General features: G+C 35.1%; 1 pseudogene; it reads right to left on the bottom strand.

Annotated features, from left to right (window-relative positions):
* Positions 1 to 633: 633 nt before the first annotated feature.
* LOC105544811 lies at positions 634 to 4,264 on the bottom strand (annotated as a pseudogene).
* Between the last annotated feature and the right edge of the window lie 14,702 nt (positions 4,265 to 18,966).

Raw genomic sequence — 18,966 nt, 5'->3', positions numbered from 1 at the left:
GCTGGATTATGTTTATTGATTTGCATATGTTGAACCAGCCTTGCATCCCAGGGATGAAGCCCACTTGATCATGGTGGATAAGCTTTTTGATGTGCTGCTAGATTCGGTGTGCCAGTATTTTACTGAGGATTTTTGCATCAATGTTCATCATGGATATTGGTCTAAAATTCTCTTTTTTGTTGTTGTGTCTTTGCCAGACTTTGGTATCAGGATGATGTTGCCTCATAAAATGAGTTAGGGAGGATTCCCTCATTTTCTATTCATTGGAATAATTCAGAAGGAATGGTACCAGCTCCTCCTTGCACCTCTGGAAGAATTTGGTTGTGAATCCGTCTGTTCCTGGACTTTTTTTGGTTGATAGGCTATTAATTTTGGCTCAATTTCAGAGCCTGTTATTGGTCTATTCAGGGATTCAACTTCTTCCTGGGTTAGTCTTGGGAGAGTATCTTTATATTTTAAAGATAAAAAAGAAAACCAAGATTCACCCTTCAAATAAGTTAGTCTCTCTATATAATCCATTATTAATAGTTTTTATGATCTTACAACGTAAAACATTTAGAAACTTTTGAATTCTAGAAATTTTCACCAGTTAACTTAGTCGGCCTTAACATATTCTAAATTCCCTTTTGAGAATCACATTAATGTTTTTAGTCCATCGGTACAACATGGATGGAGCAACTCTTTCTTTTTCTTCTCCTTTGTTGGTTCATCCTTGGAGCTGCTATCTGTGCTGGTGCTACTGCTACTGGAAGAGCTGGAATCTAAGTCTGAATCAGAGGAGGAGGAAGAGGTTGTGGAGGAGACTGAGGATGAGGAACTAGAAGAGCCTTCATCAGTGTCACTGTCCTCTGACAAGGATGAGGTAGACGTTTCTTCACTCTCTGATGAAGAATCACTAGCTGAACCGTCACTGCTACTGCTACTGGAACTGATTACCCTTTTAGACCTTTTTTTCCTCAGGCTTTCTTTCTACATGGGTTGCTCCAATGCCAATAACACGAAGGGGAAGAAAGCTCCTTCATTTTAATAATAATCTGTTTTATTTTTCTTTTAGAAAGTTTTCTTTAGTTCTACTGTTCTTGAGGGCCTATGTACGTATTTTCCTTTTCATGTGCATTCATAAGTCCAGTGTCCAAATTCCAAGCATTTCTGACATCTTACATGTTGCTTATTTGCTTTATTATACTTATCTCTGGGCTATGAACTGATGCATGGGAGTCACCATCTTAGCAAAAAAAAAAAATTTAATAATGCTTTTGCTGTCAACTCAGAACTTTTAACCTTTACTTGGATCTTAAAGAGGAGATTTTCTGATAAAATGTCAAGATTTCAGCTGAAACTTTAGAAGAGAATCACTCTAGAAATAAAAGCATCTAGAAACAGAAAAGCCACATAAAATCTGGACCATCTCAATCTAGGACTACATTAAAATGATGGATGTATATTCTAAGTGTGTGTGAGGAAATAATATCACAAAATTCTGTAAGTTCTTTATACATGATGTCTGTCATCCATATAACAGGACCGGATGACTTAAGCAAAATGAAATAGAAGGAAAATAAAAACGGTATCACAGATGATACTGATATCGAGTGAGAAGAAATAAATGTTAAAATAACTATCATTGATTAATAAAATCAGTAAAAATAATAATAAAGGAGTATTTTCCCTACAGTACTAGAGTCTATAAAAAAGTAGAAATGGGCATAGACTTCTGGAAAGGTGCTGAACATCATTAATCATTAGAAAAATGCAAATGACTGAAATGGTAGCGTTCCCTTATTCCCCTTGCAAGGCATACAACAGGTGTGTGGCTTGCTTCTTTGGTGCCCTACTGCTCAAACCCCTATGGGGGCATGCAAGTGGACAGATGCAGAGGCCATGGAGACTGTTTCTGGGCTCTGGCCCCATGGCAGCATCTAGGACTACCGATGCACACTTTTAGCTATGCTGTCTGCAGATGGCTTGTGTTAATCAGCTCAATAGACCTTCTGCCTTATTTCAAGGACGGGGGCCAGTGTGACAGCCTGTTTTTGCCCAGAGTACCAGAAGAATCAGATCACAAGTGGGCCCGAAGGTTGAGTCAAAGTCTTATTGAGTGGTGGAGGTGGCTCTCATTGAGATGGATGGGGAGCCGGAAGGGGGTATGGAGTGGGAAAATGGTCTTTCCCTGGAGTCAGGCTGCCCAGTGGCCAGACTCTTCTCCAGCCACCACCAGCCAAACTCCCCCTTGGCGTCCACATCATTTCACCATCACTGATCTGCTGGTGTCTGCTGGTGTCTGCCGATATGTTCCTCTTGACGTCCAGCCACTTGTGTCTGTGTCGGCTTAAGGTCTCAGGTTCATGTGAGCACAGCATCAGGGGTGTGGTGGCCAGATTGATGTTGGAAAATGTAACATTTTGGCGTGAAAACAGGAGTGCCTGTTCTCATTTAGGTCCGTGGGCACAGGCCCAAGGGTGAAGCCCTTGCCAGTGACCCTGGCATGAGATTAATAGTTCTTTTGAGTCTTCTTTTTGATTTATTCAAGAATTCTGATGATGAGGTAGAAAGGGAGTGTCAACTAGATTCACAGCAATTGCAGATAGGATATCTAAAGTGTAATTTAAATGGTCAAAGACCATTACTAATCTATAAAATACAATAGAGATGGTTGTACATGAAAAATGCCAATTCAAATTTTGCCAGATTTTGTTTTTACTTCCTAATGCATAACTTCAGAAACCTCTATAAAGCTATTGTTGTTCCAAGTATATTTAGAAGTTCTCATAAACTTCTCTCAAAGGATTAGACATAGTTTTGTTCTACCAGGATGAAAACACTAGTTATACAGAATTCAACCGAACAGCCTGCAGTGGCAGAGGGGATTGAGGAATTCTCAAAAAAAAAAAAAAAAAAATGCTCAAGCTGCTGCATGTAGTAATAATAATAATATCAATAAACAGTAATAATAGCTACAACAATATAATAGCAATAGCAAGAAGGAGGAGAAGGAAAGAGGGGAGAAGGAAATAGAAATGCATCTTCTGTATGAGGCATTCTGCTAAGCCTTTACATTCATCATCTCTTGCTATTCTATATAATAAACTTATGGGAGGAGAAATATTTACCTCTGTTGTTAATGGATCAAAACTGGAGACTTAGGAACATTTAGTTATTTGCTTGGGGTCCTACATGTAGTCAATTTCAGACTTGACATTTGAACTGGTGCTTATTTGCTATCATAACCCACTTATTTTGAACAGTTTTCCTTATTTTGTATCATGCACAATGAAGAACTTCCTAAAGTGTAGCTGTTTATTCATGCAGTTTTAATGCCAATATTCATAGAGTTTTAGGGATAATAAGTTTTTATGGCATGAAGACTACTACTGCTCTAACAATTAGTTTTCATCTGAAGCTACTTTTTAAACCATTTTTGTAAGTTCTACAAACTGTTGAGACCTCGTGACTCATAACAGACAGAGTCGATGTTTCTCTAATATTCTCTCTTTCATTATCATGCTATTAGAATCATTGATTTAAGTTAGTTTTCTGGGAAGTAGATAAGAAGATGGAATTATTCATGCAAAAATATTGCGGGGAAGAGCCTATGAAGAATAAAGTGGAGAGAAATCATAGAAAGCTGAGAGAGGCTTCAATTGGGGATTCCGTATGACATTTAGGAAATGAGAAAGGGAGGGAAGGAAGAGCTTCAGAGTGCAATTCAGCAGTAAGAAAAACCTACCAGCATGATCAAAGATGTCTGTTAGAGGCCAGGTGCTGTGGCTCATGCCTGTAATCCCAGCACTTGGGAATGCCAAGGCAGGTGGATTACTTGAGGCCAGGAGTTCAAGACCAGCTTGGCCAACGTGGTGAAACCCTGTCTTTACTAGAAATATCAAAAAAAAAAAAAAAAAAAAAAAAAAAAAAAACTAGGTATGGTGGCACACCTGTAATCCCAACTACTCAGGAGGCTGAGGCAGGAGAATCACTTGAACTCAGGAGGTGGAGGTTGGAGTGAGCTGAAATCTCACCACTGCCCTCCAGCCTGGGTGACAGGATGAGATGCCATCTCGAAAACAAACAAACAACAACAACAAAAAGACGTCTGATAGAGAAATTGGCAGGAACGCTCGTCAGGAACGACTGCCTAAAGTTGGTTTAACTACCCAGTTGTCTGTGAATCTAGGTATGCTTATACATTACTGAGATTAAGCTAATGAGATATGTTGTGAAATGATGTGCTCAATACTTATCCTTACCCTTTAACTTCCTCCTCCATTTTTACCTTGCACCACATTTACAGTAGCAAGCCACCTTGAGTGATGCTTGGGAGAGTGAATAAAGAGGACAGAAAGAGCCAGAGTCCCTGGATAACTTCCAGAAGTGTCATCACACCATTCCAGTTAGAGGCAAAAAGGAAATGTCTAAACTCATTTTTAAATGTTATTACAGGACTCTTTACACACACAGCTGTATTTCAAATTTAACTGATAAACCTAATCATATTTAGAGATGAACTATAATTTTGCTGAGGCAGCAATGCTTAGGGTAGACCAGAAAAAGAGATTTTTAAAAGGAAGTTAGTCTGTACAAAAATACTGTGACAGTGCAAACATGTTTTAACATTGGCCCTGATGTTGCTCTTTTAATGGAAAGAAAAAGAAAGTTAAATACTTTGTCAAAATAAAACCAATAGGATTTGCTGACATGATGAAAGAGAAGGAAAATTAATGAAGGGTCTAAGATCTTGAAATTGTTGATTTGGTGACTGATGATACCATTAAACCAAACAGGAAGCATGGAGATGGATCAGGACTATTGGGAAGAAAATGATGAGTTTCGTTTTTGTCGAATTAGATTGAAATGCTGATGAAACATTTAAACTTGGTTGCCCCATGTAAGGGGAAGATTGAATCTGCTCAGCAAGTGAAACAGATTCTTTACGAGCATAATATCTTTTCCTCTAAAACTTTCCTAAACCATTAGAGAAAGTTGTGCATATAAAATAAAGTCGTAATGTAGTATTTAGGCTTCCCATTTGTAATGGATGATGGTTTTTGGTTTGTTTTGTTTTTGTTTTACATTTACCACATATGGAAAATATCTTTGGGTAGTAAAATAACATTTTGTGTATTCTATACATTTTCTGGTTTATCTATTATAAATCAAGTGTTAGAGTAAATGCATGACATTCTTTTTTCATATTATGTCTGTATCCAGAGATGCCTAATGCCTTTACACCTTCTTCTCATCTGCTTACATGTTAGAAATATAGGAAAAATTTTAGGTAAGGCAAAAATTCTATCTTTTCTCTTATTTATTCTTACTTTTAAAATAATCTATTATAAAACTTTTTAAAAATTAAAAATAATTAATTTTCATCAAATACTCTGAATGCCTTTGGTTTAAAAGTCAATTTGTATTTTATGTTACAAAAATAGCATTTACTCTTTTTTAATCTTGATTTTATATGACAGCTGTGAGATGTGTGATGGTAAATCAGAGTTGTATGATGGTAAATCTCAATATGATTTCAGTTTACATTTATAAATTTAAAATTTTCCACTAGTTAAAATATGATGTTGAGCACCTGTACTCATTATTTAACCTCCTTCATTTTAGTTATTGTTATTTTTTAATCTTTGTAGTTTTCACTGTTGTGATTTTTACCCCAGGTGGAATTAAACAGAAGTAGATCCAGCCATATCTTTTGGTGATTGATCTAGGGATTTCCTGACAGCTCAGAACATATTTAGTAATTATGCCATTCAGACCTGAATATTGCATTATCTCAAACTGCCTGGAATGAAAACAATTTATCCAACTTGCTGCAAGAAGTTCAACTTCACCATAAAGTGATCACTTTTCTTCCTAAATTGCATTATATACTAGTAAAAGTCCAGGGGCTCTTCATCTACAGTCTTTTTCTATTCTGTTCATTTTTATTATCTTTGGCCATTTAATAGCTGAAGGAGAAGGTAGACAATGTTTTGGGCCTGCATTGTTTATCTTGCTGTCAGTGCAATAGAGATTTAGATTGTGTAACTTGATACAAAAGTGCAAGACAAGTTAAACAATAGGATTTCAGAATGTCTTGACCAAAGTTATACCTTTCCTACACAATTATGTTCTCCAAGATACATTTAATTATGAAGGAAAGGCTATGAAAAAAAAAATACTACAATCCAAAGAAATTAGTTTCCAATCCTATTCTACTGAATCTTCAATAACCAAATCGACTTTATATTGATTTCCTTAGACCTTGGTAAAAGAGGAAACCAAACATTACAAATTGACATTGTTTTTCCATTTTTAATACTTACATGAGGTTAATTTGTGAGGATCTTATTTACATCTCACTGAACAAGTAAAAATAAAACAAATTAGGGCTAATAAAATATACACATTACAGGCACATATTATTCTTTGTACTATAGAAGACATTAAATGTTTAAAAGCAAATTCAGTTTAAAGAGTTTAAAGAACTTTTGAGAAACTTTATTTTAGTGCTTATCTAGGAATCTAAATAATGTAAATTTTTATGTAGGTGAATAAGATTAAGACATAACAAATTTAATATGTTGATACATTTTAATTTACCCAATTGCCTTAGATTATAAAAATTAAAGAGATTTCCATAATGTGTTTATATTGTAATGAATTAATAGTTCATTAAATGTTTCCTCTTTAAATTGTCAATAGAAACTTAGTAGCTTTTATTTTTTACATATATTATATATTCTCAAGCTGTCATTTCTATTATCAAATGTGTTTGTGCTTGGGAGTATAATATATGATATAAATAAGAGCTTTACTTAAGTTTAAAAATAATATGATTAACTCTATAAAAATATATTGACTAGCATCCATTAAAACAGGATATAAATCTAAAATGTGATATATATTTCATGAATAATAATATAAGCATAAAAACAGACATTGCATAATAATATATAATGTTTAATAAATCTTTTTGACTTCATGAATTTCAAATTTTTAAATATTTCTTGTATCTTCTCCTTCAATCATGATTTATCTACAGCACATTTTTATATTCATAATGCCAAGGCACACAGATATCCCCTAGAGGCTGCAAAAGGAAAGGAAGTGGATTCTCTACTATAGCCTCCAGAAAGAAATACCAACTTGCTGATACTTTAAGTTTTGTCCAGTGAGATCCATGTTAGACTTCTGACTCCCAGAATTGTAGGTTGATAAATATATGTTGTTCTAAGCACATTTTACAGTACATTACATTAGTTATATATGATAAAATGGAGACAGTCACTGAAGGATAAAATAGGAGAAAATTTCAGGCAGAGGAATGAAGATATAAAGGGCCTCAATATATAAAAAGACTTGAACTGGATCAAATGTTTTCCAAATCTACAACTATTTTAAAATATAAAATTTACTTTTAAAATTTCCAATGACAAAACAAGTTTTTGTGAATCTTTTAGGGTTTTTACTATGAAGACTCCCTGATACTTTATTCTCTTTTAAGGGGTTCATTTATGTATTTACTCATTTATTCAAGAATGTAGGTATTCTACAAATAAAGACATAGACATCACAAATTTGACTGATAAATGTTTCTTGTGTATCCTCTGCTAGACAATATTTTCAAAAACAGGTATTTCTAACCTTTCCTTTAAGGTACATGCATTTGTGACTTCTCTATTTCTTTTTTTCTTTGTGATGATTTTATTATTATTATTATTATTGCACTTTAAGTTCTGGAATATATGTGCAGAACGTGCAGGTTTGTTACATAGGTTTACACGTGCCATAGTGGTTTGCTGCACACATCAACTCATCATCTACATTAGGTATTTCTGTTAATGCTATCTCTCCCCTATCCCCGCATCCCCTGACAGGTGCCAGTGTGTGATGTTCCCCTCCCTGTGCCCACGTGTTCTCATTGTTCAACTCCCACTTTTGAGTGAGAACATGCAGTGTTTGGTTTTCTGTTCCTGTGTTAGCTTGCTGAGAATGATGGTTTCCAGCTTCATCCATGTCCCTGAAAAAAACATGAACTCATCCATTTTTTGACTGCATAGTATTCCATGGTATATATGTGACACATTTTCTTTATCCCATTTTATCATTGATGGGCATTTGGATTGGTTCCAAGTCTTTGCTATTGTGAACAGTGCTGCAATGAACATATGTGTGCATGTGTCTTTATAGTACAATGATTTATAATTCTTTGAGTATATACCCAGTAATGGGATTGCTGGGTCAAATGGAATTTCTGGTTCTAGATCTTTGAGGAATTGCCACACTGTCTTCCATAATGGTTGAACGAGTTTACACTCCCACCAACAGTGTAAAAGTGTTCCAGTTTTTCCACATCCTCTCCAGCATCTGTTGTTTCTGACATTTTAATGATTGCCATTCTAACTGGTGTGAAATGGTATCTCATTGTGGTTTTTATTTGTGATTTCTCTAATGACCAGTGATGATGAGCTTTTTTCCATATGTTTGTTGACCACATAAACATCTTCTTCTGAGAAGTCTCTGTTCATATCCTTCACCCACTTTTTTATTTTTTTTTCAATTTGTTTCGTTCCTTGTAGATTCTGAATATTAGCCCTTCTCAAATGGATAGATTGCAAACATTTTCTCCCATTATTAAGGTTGCCTGTTCACTCTGATGATAGTTTCTTTTGCGCAGAAGCTCTTTAGTTTAATTAGATCCTGTTGGTCAATTTTGGCTTTTGTGGCCATTGCTTTTGGTGTTTTAGGTTTACGTCTTTAATCCATCTTGAGTTAATTTTTGTATAAGGTGTAAGAAACGGGTCCAGTTACAGTTTTCTGCATATGGTTACCCAGTTTTCCAAACATTAATTAAATAAGGAATCGTTTTCCCTGTGCTTGTTATTGTCAGGTTTGTCAAAGATCAGATGGTTGTTGATGTGTGGCATTATTTCTGAGGCCTCTGTTTTGTTCCACTGGTCTATATTTTTGTTTTGGTACCAGTACGATGCTGTTTTAGTTACTATAGCCTTGTAGTATAGTTTGAAGTCAGGTATGGTGATACCTCCAGCTTTGTTTATTGTTTGTTTGTTTGTTTTTGTTTTTTTGTCTAGGATTGTCTTGGCTATGTGGGCTCTTTTTTGGTTCCATATTAAATTTAAAGTAGTTCTTTTCTAATTCTGTGAAGAAAGTCAATGGTAGCTTGACAGTGATAGTATTGAATCTATAAATTACTTTGGGCAATATGGCCAGTTTCACAATGGTAATTCTTCCTATCCATGAACATGGAATGTTTTTCCATTTATTTGTATCCTCTCTTATTTCCTTGAGCAGTGGTTTGGAGTTCTCCTTGAAGAGGTCCTTTACATCCCTTGTAAGTTGTATTCCTAGGTATTTTATTCTCTTTGTAGCAATTGTGAATGGGAGTTCACACATGATTGGGCTCTCTGTTTGGCTATTATTGTTGTATAGGAATGTTTGTGATTTTTGTACAATGATTTTGTATCCTGAGATTCTGCTAAAGTTGCTTATCAGCTTAAGGAGATTTTCAGCTGAGACAATGGGGTTTTCTAAATATACAATCATGTCATTTGCAAACAGAGACAATTTGACTTCCTCTCTTCCTATTTGAATACAACTTATTTCTTTTTCTTGCCTGATTGCCCTGGCCAGAACTTCCAATACTATGTTGAATAGGAGCGGTAAGAGACGGCATCCTTGTCTTGTACTGGTTTTCAAAAGTAATGCTTTCAGCTTTTGCCCATTCCATATGATACTGGCTGCAGAAGAAAGCGGGAAAGATCTAAAATCAACACTCTAACATCACAATTAAACTAGAGAAGCAAGAGCAAAAAAAATTCAAAAGCTAGCAGAAGACAAGAAATAACAGATCAGAGCAGAACTGAAGGAGATAAAAGATGTGAAAAATGCTTCAAAACATCAATGAATCCAGGAGCCGGTTTTTTGAAAAGATTAACAAAATAGAAAGGCCGCTAGCCTGACTAATAAAGAAGAAAAGTGAGAAGAATCAAATAGACACAATAAAAAATGATAAAGGGGATATCACCACTGATCCCACAGAAATATAAGCTACCATCAGAGAATACTGTAAGCACTTCTATGCAAATAAACTAGAAAATCTAGAAGAAATGGATAAATTCGTGGACACATATACCCTCCCAATACCAAACCAGGAAGAAGTTAAATCCTGGAATAGACCAATGACAAGTTCTGAAATTGAGGCAGTAATTAATGGCCTACCAACCAAAAATGCCCAGAACCAGAGAGAATCACAACCGAATTCTACCAGAGGAACAAAGAGGAGCTGGTACCGTTCCTTCTGAAACTATTCCAATCATTTTATGAGGCCAGCATCATCCTGATACTAAAATCTAGCAGAGAAACAACAAAAAAATGGAAATTTCAGGCCAATATCCCTGATGAACATGGATGCAAAAGTCCTCAATAAAATACTGTCAAACTGAATCCAGCAGCACATCAAAAAGCTTATCCACCACTGATCAAGTCAGCTTCATCACTGGGATGCAAGGTTCATCATATGCAAATCAATAAGCATAATCCATCACATAAGCATAACCAATGATAAAAACCACATGATTATCTCAATAGATGCAGAAAAGGCCTTCAGTAACATTCATCACCCCTTCATGCTAAAATCTCTCAATAAATCAAGTATTGATGGAATGTATCTCAAAATAATAAGAGCTATTTATGACAAACCCACAGTAACTTATCTTTGATTCATAAAGTGGCAATTCCAAATATCTCTTTTAAAGTTTAGAATAAAGATGTCTTCCATGATGTGTCTGTGTAACCTAAATGTTACATCCCTGGGATAAATGACTTTACTTCTTCTATTAGTTCCAAGATAATTGACAGTGGTGTTAATTGTCAAAGTCATGCACAAATAAGTTTACACTTCATTTTTGGGACATTGAGAGATGGAAAAGAAAAGACTAAGGCCTTGGAATGTCATGAGATGGAAAGATAAACAGTAGTTTATAAAGGCCCTCCATCTCAAGATCACGGAATCATTGTTACATCACAAATGACCTAAAGTTTGGTTTTATATGGCAAGGATTTTCAAGAACATCTCAAAACAGATATCTTGAGGTAACTCAGAAGTCTTTTAACATTGAGAAGCTGTGAAGAGGAATTGAAGGCAGTGGAGGATACTGAAGTGTTATATAATATTGGGATGAAAAGTTGAGAGTATGCTATCAGAAGATACAACATAAAAAGCTGAAACTGGAATATGGGATGGAAACATAGCACATAAGACTGATCTTTTACATTTTATATAGTGCAATAATAATGCCTAATTTCAAAATTATGTGAATGTATGACTTTCATTTACAAATTATTTTTAAAATTTTACTTTTAAGTATATTTACATTTCTAGCTATTTTTATCTCTTGAAACTGAAACTTCAGAGGAAGGATATCATCAATATTGTCCAAAAGAAAATATACGAAAATATAATATTCTTCGTGTTTGACATATGTAAAGTTGATTTAAAATAACTGGTGTGGCTATTTGTACACATATACTAACATATATTGATTGGACGGCATCGTCTTTAAAATAATTTCCTGACAACACCATTTTTCTATGTGACGGCAAAGATCATTTATGGCTTTTTCCTTTCTCTCTACTTTTCCTTGGTGTCACACTTTGTTCTTGCTTCCCATTTCTTGTCCTTACATTGCATGAATTGGTTTCTGTTTATTCTTATATTCTCACTGATATATCAATAATGATATGGTCTTACCAAATAAACTTGACATAGACACAAAACAAAACAAAATATAACCAGCTGTTGTCATCATGTCTCTCTGCTGTGCACTTTTTAAGCTGAACTGCCTAGAAAAATTACTTGTAAACTTCCCCAACTGCTTTACAGTAAAACAAGAATTATCCTTATATAATAGAGAGAGAGCAAAGTTTCACACAGCACAAAATGTTGTTAGAGTCCGTACCAAAACAGTGAATAATTAAGGTGCATATCTAACGTACATTGTAAAATATATTTATACTATCAGTATCTTCATGTATCAATCTGTTTTTACACTGCTGATAAAGACATACCTGACACTAGGTTATTTATAAAGAAAAAAAAGTTTAATGGACTCACAGTTCTATGTGGCTGGGGATGCCTCACCCTCATGGTGGAAAGTGAAACTCACATTTTACATGGTGGCAAACAAGAGAATGAGAACCAAGCAAAAGGGGTTTCCCCTTAAAAGATAAAAAATAACAAAAATTTAAAAAAATCTGTCTTGTGAGACTTATTTACTACCAGGAGAACAGTATGGGGAAAACTGCCCCCAAGACTAAGTTATCTTTACTGGGTTCCTCTCACAATATGTGGGGAATATGGGAGCTACTATTCAAGATGAAATTTGGATAAGGACACAGCCAAACCATATCACTCCATAACATCAGGAATACAGAATCAATTCAATTGAAATTAAATATGCCTAGTTTTCTATTTGTTTTTCAGAAGACTGTTAAAACCCAGATCTACTGAAGGGTTCTTGGAAGCAGTTAATGGCAAGTGAAGAAAAGCTCCCCCGACTGTAATTCAGTGTCACTAGTTTGTCTAATCTGGCAGTTGGACTAGGGAGTATGGTGTTTCACAGCAAGTGGGATTTTGAATGCTCAGTCAGCTAGTGACGGTGGGTAGAGCAGCAAAAGCAGCCCCTTGGAGGTATATTTAATGTGTCACAAGATGTGGTTGCGAGACCTGTAATCATTGCAGATGAAGGATATAAAAGTCAATTCATAGAGTGAAACCAAAATGAGTCGGAATAATGGGCTGAAGCAGTCACATTGAAATGTATTTTCACTTTTCCAATTTTGTTTGTGTTTCTGAAATTATAATCCTACTCTCTCTATTACACATGTACTTTTATCTACCACTTTTCTTCCAAGGAGTTTAGAATGCCGTGTCATCAATCATCAAAATAGACTTAGAAGACACAAAAAGTTATTGCTATTCCTCTTTTTCAGATTAAAAAAAGAAAATTGAAGGGGCAGCTGAATACTTTTTTCCCCTAGATAACGCTAAGAAGTCACTGGCAAAATCAAGAGGGATTTCAAGGTCTTTTGTGACCCATATCCACAAGTATAAGGTGAAAGTGTGAGATAATAACACAAACAGAATTCAAATAAGCTGTCAATGAAGTTCGAATTTCTCTTGCACTTCTGCTGGGAATAAACAAAAAACAGATTTTGTTTATCAACATGTGTTCATTTTGTGTTTATATGAATAATGTTCTTAAAATAGAAGGTACTATAAATAAGTATATATGTTCATATATATACCTACATGTTTTTGCCATAATTATACTTTTAACTGTTTTTTCCTCAAATATGCTGTTTTCCTCCACATATTTCCATTCTAAATCCTTTTTTGAATATTTGCTATACTATGTTCACAATTCAGTTGTAAAATTCTGTTATATCTCATATTCTATTTTACAGATTATAAAATTACAGGACAATTTTACAATATTTGGAAATATACAAAGGTTCAGTATGTGAATCTACAGATACCACTGCCTTTGAAATGAAGTGACCCTTTTTCCTATTTATATATGTATTTTCTCACAAAATGAAATTATTGGACTTCAGGATTCAGAGGAAAGGTATAAAGCCCTCATGAGTGTTACTGTCAGGTTTATTAAGAAAAGTGCTTCTTATTGCAAATTATAAATTACCTTTTCTCTTGAAGACATGAGAAAACTGGCATTATAAGGCAAACAACTAATCCTAAATCTGAAGAGAGACAGGCATTCGCTGGGAGAAAAAAGATTTCGTCATTTGCTTTCTTCAGGCAAATGCTGGAGAACCCCATATAAGCAGTAAAATGATTGAGCTAGAAGTGTTTAACAAATTGCCATAGGCCAAGTGTGGAATAGTGAACCAATGTGAAGACCCTCTTTTCTGCAGACATATGGGAGTTATATGTCTGCAGAAGCCAGGATCTTCACGCTGGTACGCTATTCAACACTTGTTACATTATTACACTGTAAAGTTTTTTGCAGGTTTTCCCAGTATGAATACCACCAGGTGCTCGCAGATTAGACAAGGAGCCATTCATTAGTCAGAAAGAAAACAATTTTGTTTAAACTTGTATATCTTGAAAGATGATGTGCTTAAGAAATGAAATGAATGAAGATGAAATATTTTAATTTTACTTCTAGTTTCTCTAAAATATTTTTTTCATAAAAAGTTGTAGAAATTTAGCATGTTCATAACATATGAAAAATTGAAAGTTTTGACTGTAATGACACAAAGAAGAGGATGGAATTATTGGGAATATTATGTTACAAGTCTATTATTCTATAAATAAAGCCATATAATATTATTTAAGGGTAGATTCAGATTATTTCAAAATATGAGTTGAAAACTCAAGACAATCATTTAAAGAATTTTATTTAAATATATGGATATATTGTCCTAGTTAAAGAGGGTAAGGGCATGATGGTCAGTTTTTAAGAAGCCATAATAATCTTAATTATGTATGTAATATACACTAACACACCAAAACATATGAGGTAAAAATAAACAGATCTGAAGAGGGAAATATCCACAATTATAATTGGAAAGTTTAACACTACTGTCCCAGAAATTGATAGGCCCATTAGGCAGAATATCAATACAGATATAGATAACCTGAAAAACACTCTCAGCCAACTTGACATGATTGACATTTGCAGAACATTTTACCCAACAACAACTGCATATACATTCTTCTTCTGTGCACATGTAGCATTTATAAAGAAACATAATCTTATGGCCGCAACAAGCTTAAAATAATGCAAATCATATAGTGCATATTTTTAAAAGATAATATAATTAAACCTTGTTGACCCAAGTGACAGACCAAAGCAGGAGTCTTAATCAAAGGAGGTTACTATGCCAAGCTTAAGGATGTGCACCCAGGAATAACATGAGCTTTCCAGATATGTGTCCTCAAGCTCAGCGTAATAAATTTCATTTGGTGTAGATACCTGCCATGGTTTCCTATTTGGATTGACATTGTTGTCATCCCAGATGAGACCCCTGAGTGGCGTCTAGCTTTCCTGAAACACAGTAAATCTCTGCTCAATGCTCAGTACCAACTGAGAGAGTTTCTTTTTATTTATTTGTTTATTTATTTATTTATTATACTTTAAGTTCTGGAGTACATGTGCACAACGTGCAGGGTTGTTACATATGTATACATGTGTCATGTTGGTATGCTGCACCCATTAACTCGTCATTTACATTAGTTATATCTTATAATGTTATCCCTCTCCCCTCCACATACCCCACAACAGGCCCCGGTATGTGATGTTCCCCTTCCTGTGTCCAAGTGTCCAAGAATTGAACATTGTTCAATTCCCACCTATGAGTGAGAATATGCGGTATTTGGTTTTCTGTTCTTGCGATAGTTTGCTGAGAATGATGGTTTCCAGCTGCATCAATGTCCCTACAAAGGACATGAACTCATCCTTTTTTATGGCTGTATAGTATTCCATGGTGTATATGTGCCACATGGACAGGAATGCCCTCTCTCACCACTCCTATTCAAAGTAGTATTGGAATTTCTGGCCAGGGCAATCAGGCAGGAGAAAGAAAGAAAGGATATTCAATTAGAAAAAGAGGAAGTCAAATTGTCCCTGTTTGCAGATGACATGATGGTATATTTAGTAAACCCCATCGTTTCAGCCCAAAATATCCTTAAGCTGATAAGCAACTTCAGCAAAGTCTCAGGATACAAAACCAACTGAGAGACTTTCTTCATTTGATCATGCTGTGTAACCTACCAAGGATCAAGGGCTTCTCCTTGCTAAGGTCTCCATCTCCCAATCTTTGGTTTAGATCTCAAAATTTGATTGCCAAGAACACCCCATGGAAATTTGTTGGCTTCCAATAGGAGAGAGAGTCTCCTATTTCTATGAGGACAGTGAGCAATCTTCAGCTCATTAACTTCATCTCCAAGTAAGGAGGTGGGTTGGAGTATCATCTTAAATTTTTTTGCTTAAATCTTTTGCCAGTCCTAACTTCTTTTTCTGCTGCAATTGCTTTTTCTTATTTTGTTGTTTGGTTTTGCTTTTCCTTCTTCTGGATTTGATCAACTTTTAATGTCCTATAGTGTATGAATGTGGAATTTCCACTCCAAATACAAAAGAGAACTTACTTTCAGGGCATTCTCAAGCAGTGGAGAATCTCATGAGGGTGTCTCAGAGGAAGCTCCTGTAATGTGTAGTAGCCCTAGCCAAGTTCCTTTCTTGGAAGAACAGATGAGTCTGTTTTCCATTATTTTATTCACTTTGCTAAAACATTAAGACAATATTGCAGAATATCAGCAGATAACTATTAAAAAAACAAAAATCACACATTATTAAATTCAAATTTCCAAAATGATTTGTGTGATAAATTAGGCACTCCTGTCAAATATCATATGACTAACTGAGCTATGACCAAAACTAGTGACCTGGACAACTTAGCTGACCAGTTGTCTTGTATAATGGTATGAAAGGGAAAACAAAAGACTGCTGAAGTTATGCACTTACAGTTGCAACAGCTGACCTCTCAAAACTTCAAGACTGATAAGACAATTAGGTCCAATGGCCCTGGGAGTTTTCTCCTGCAAGAAACCAGGGTATTTTGAAATAAATTGCAACAAACTGATATGGAAACAGGTTGATAAGCTCAAATTAAACTAGGGCTTCTCTGAGGAAATAAGTGGTTTTCATGTCTCCTAATACTCTGCTTTAACCACTTTGGAGAAATTAACAAAATAACAAATAATAGCTCTCATCAGCCCTTAGAGTCAAGGGAACTATTCTCTCAGTTATAAATCCCACCTTATCTGAAAACCCTGTTCCTCAGAATAATGAAAGGTTAATACGGTGGGTCTACCTAATAAACCTATCGTTTGTTTTAAATCTAAACCTTTGCCCTACTGGTCCATTGAGTTTGGCCTTCCTCCTATAGGCTATGAATGTGATACGCTCAGCCAATCTGGTGTATTCCTGGTACGTCCCGAAGCCCCAGTTAACCTTCTGGATCAATATTTCCTCATTATCCATAATACTCACATCTATTTTTCCCCAAAGGGGAAAATATTTTTAGAATTCAAACAATGGGATTGGGGGAAGCAAAGAAAAAAAATCACCCTGATAATATGTCACATGTTGGCATTAGTGGCATAAGGATGCCCTCACGTGATTGGGAAAATAAATGGAAAAACAATAATGCAATAAAGAGAAGGAGACTATAAGAATCCTTTTAAACTCTCTATTTTTTTCTGTTAGCCCCAAATATTGAGCAGTTAGTTGAAGTTGCTCCTTCCTAGGTATGACCTACCCCAATTGTGAAGATAACCCACTCTGCCATTTTAATTCCTTAAAATGAAAAGAAAGCTACCAGGAAGTTATCAGGATACATGGTGGCAGACAATCCTAGGGATAATTGTTCTCAGATATGGGGAATACACTAATAGAAATATGATAAAAAAATCTGTCAGCCACAATAGGACAGGTTACTTAATATACTCCAAAGAGCATTGCAGTACAACAAATGTCTCTGAATTCCTTGGATCAAACAGCGCTGAATAAAAGAGTTGTTGTAGACTTTCTCCTAACCAAACCAGGAAGTATCTGTGCAGTCGATCGCACCATCAGCTTCACTCTCATCACCATTTCAGGTGAACTAGAAACTCGTATTGACATAATTACCCAGTGAGTTAAGTGGTTACAAGAGGTACAAAATATTCAACTTCTTAATGTGCTATACTCTTGTCTTTCTATGGAAGTACAAAATTTCTTTTAGTCTGCAACTCAAACCTTTGTTATAATCATAGCCTCTGTCCCACTTATTATCAATGAAATCGCTTATGTTATAAATAACCAACTGCTATATGTCATCTGCTAAGACCAAAATTATGGTTGCACAGTGTACAGAACAGAAAGATAGACTGAACCCATTAGCCTAGATACAGTTCCATTTTATACTTCTAGAAAGCCCAATTTGGCTCAGACCTAGATTAATCTCATTATCATTCACCTTTTTGCCTCCAACATGAGACATGACTTTTCGGGAATGAGCCTTCTCAGAACCAAGGGCCAAAACGGACTTTTAAGTGTGATTGTCTATGTTCTTTAAAGAGAAATCTCAATCTAAAGGAGAAAATGTGAAAATAAGTGAACAGAAAAGCTGATCAGCACAGGCCCCTTCTAAATTCCTGTTCTGACCCAGGAATATGTGTTCATGCTAAAGCCCATAGAATATATAACACCAAAAGCAAGCCCAAATGCAAGCTATGAACTTAAGATAATAATGACGTGTCAGTGTAGGTTCACTGACCGTAAAAATGTACTACTCAGGTGCATGATGCTGACAGTGGGAGAGGCTGTACATTTATGGAGGCAAGGAGTATATGATAACTTTCTGTATTTTTGCATAAAATTGGTATAAACATAAAATACTCTAAAAAATAAAAGTATTATATATAATATGTATAAAATAATATATACAATGAATAAAAATATATACTATAACACACACATGCATGTGTGTGTGAGTGTACATGTGTGTGTGTGGATCTGTGTGTATACACCATTTTATATATCCATTTATGTATGCATGGACACTTAGGTGGATCCCATATTTTGGCTATTGTGAATAATGGTGCAGTGAACATGGAAATACAGATATCTTTTCAGCATACTGATTTTATTTCCTCTGGATATATAGCCAATAGTAGAATTCCTGGATTATATGGTAGCTATATTTTTAAGTTTTTGAGGAACATCTATATTATGTTTCATAATGTCTGTATTAATTTACATGCCCATGAATAGTGCTCAAGTTTTCCCTTTTCTCCACATCCTCACCAAGACATGTTTCCTTTCATCTTTTTAATGACAGCCATTCTAACAGGTGTGAGATGATATCTCACTGTGGTTTTAATTTGCAGTTTTCTGA

This window comes from Mandrillus leucophaeus, unplaced genomic scaffold, assembly GCF_000951045.1.
Source record: "Mandrillus leucophaeus isolate KB7577 unplaced genomic scaffold, Mleu.le_1.0 Scaffold31, whole genome shotgun sequence".
NCBI lineage: Eukaryota > Metazoa > Chordata > Mammalia > Primates > Cercopithecidae > Mandrillus > Mandrillus leucophaeus.
The sequence above is the reverse complement of the archived record's forward strand: the minus strand, read 5'-3'. Positions and strand labels throughout refer to the sequence as shown.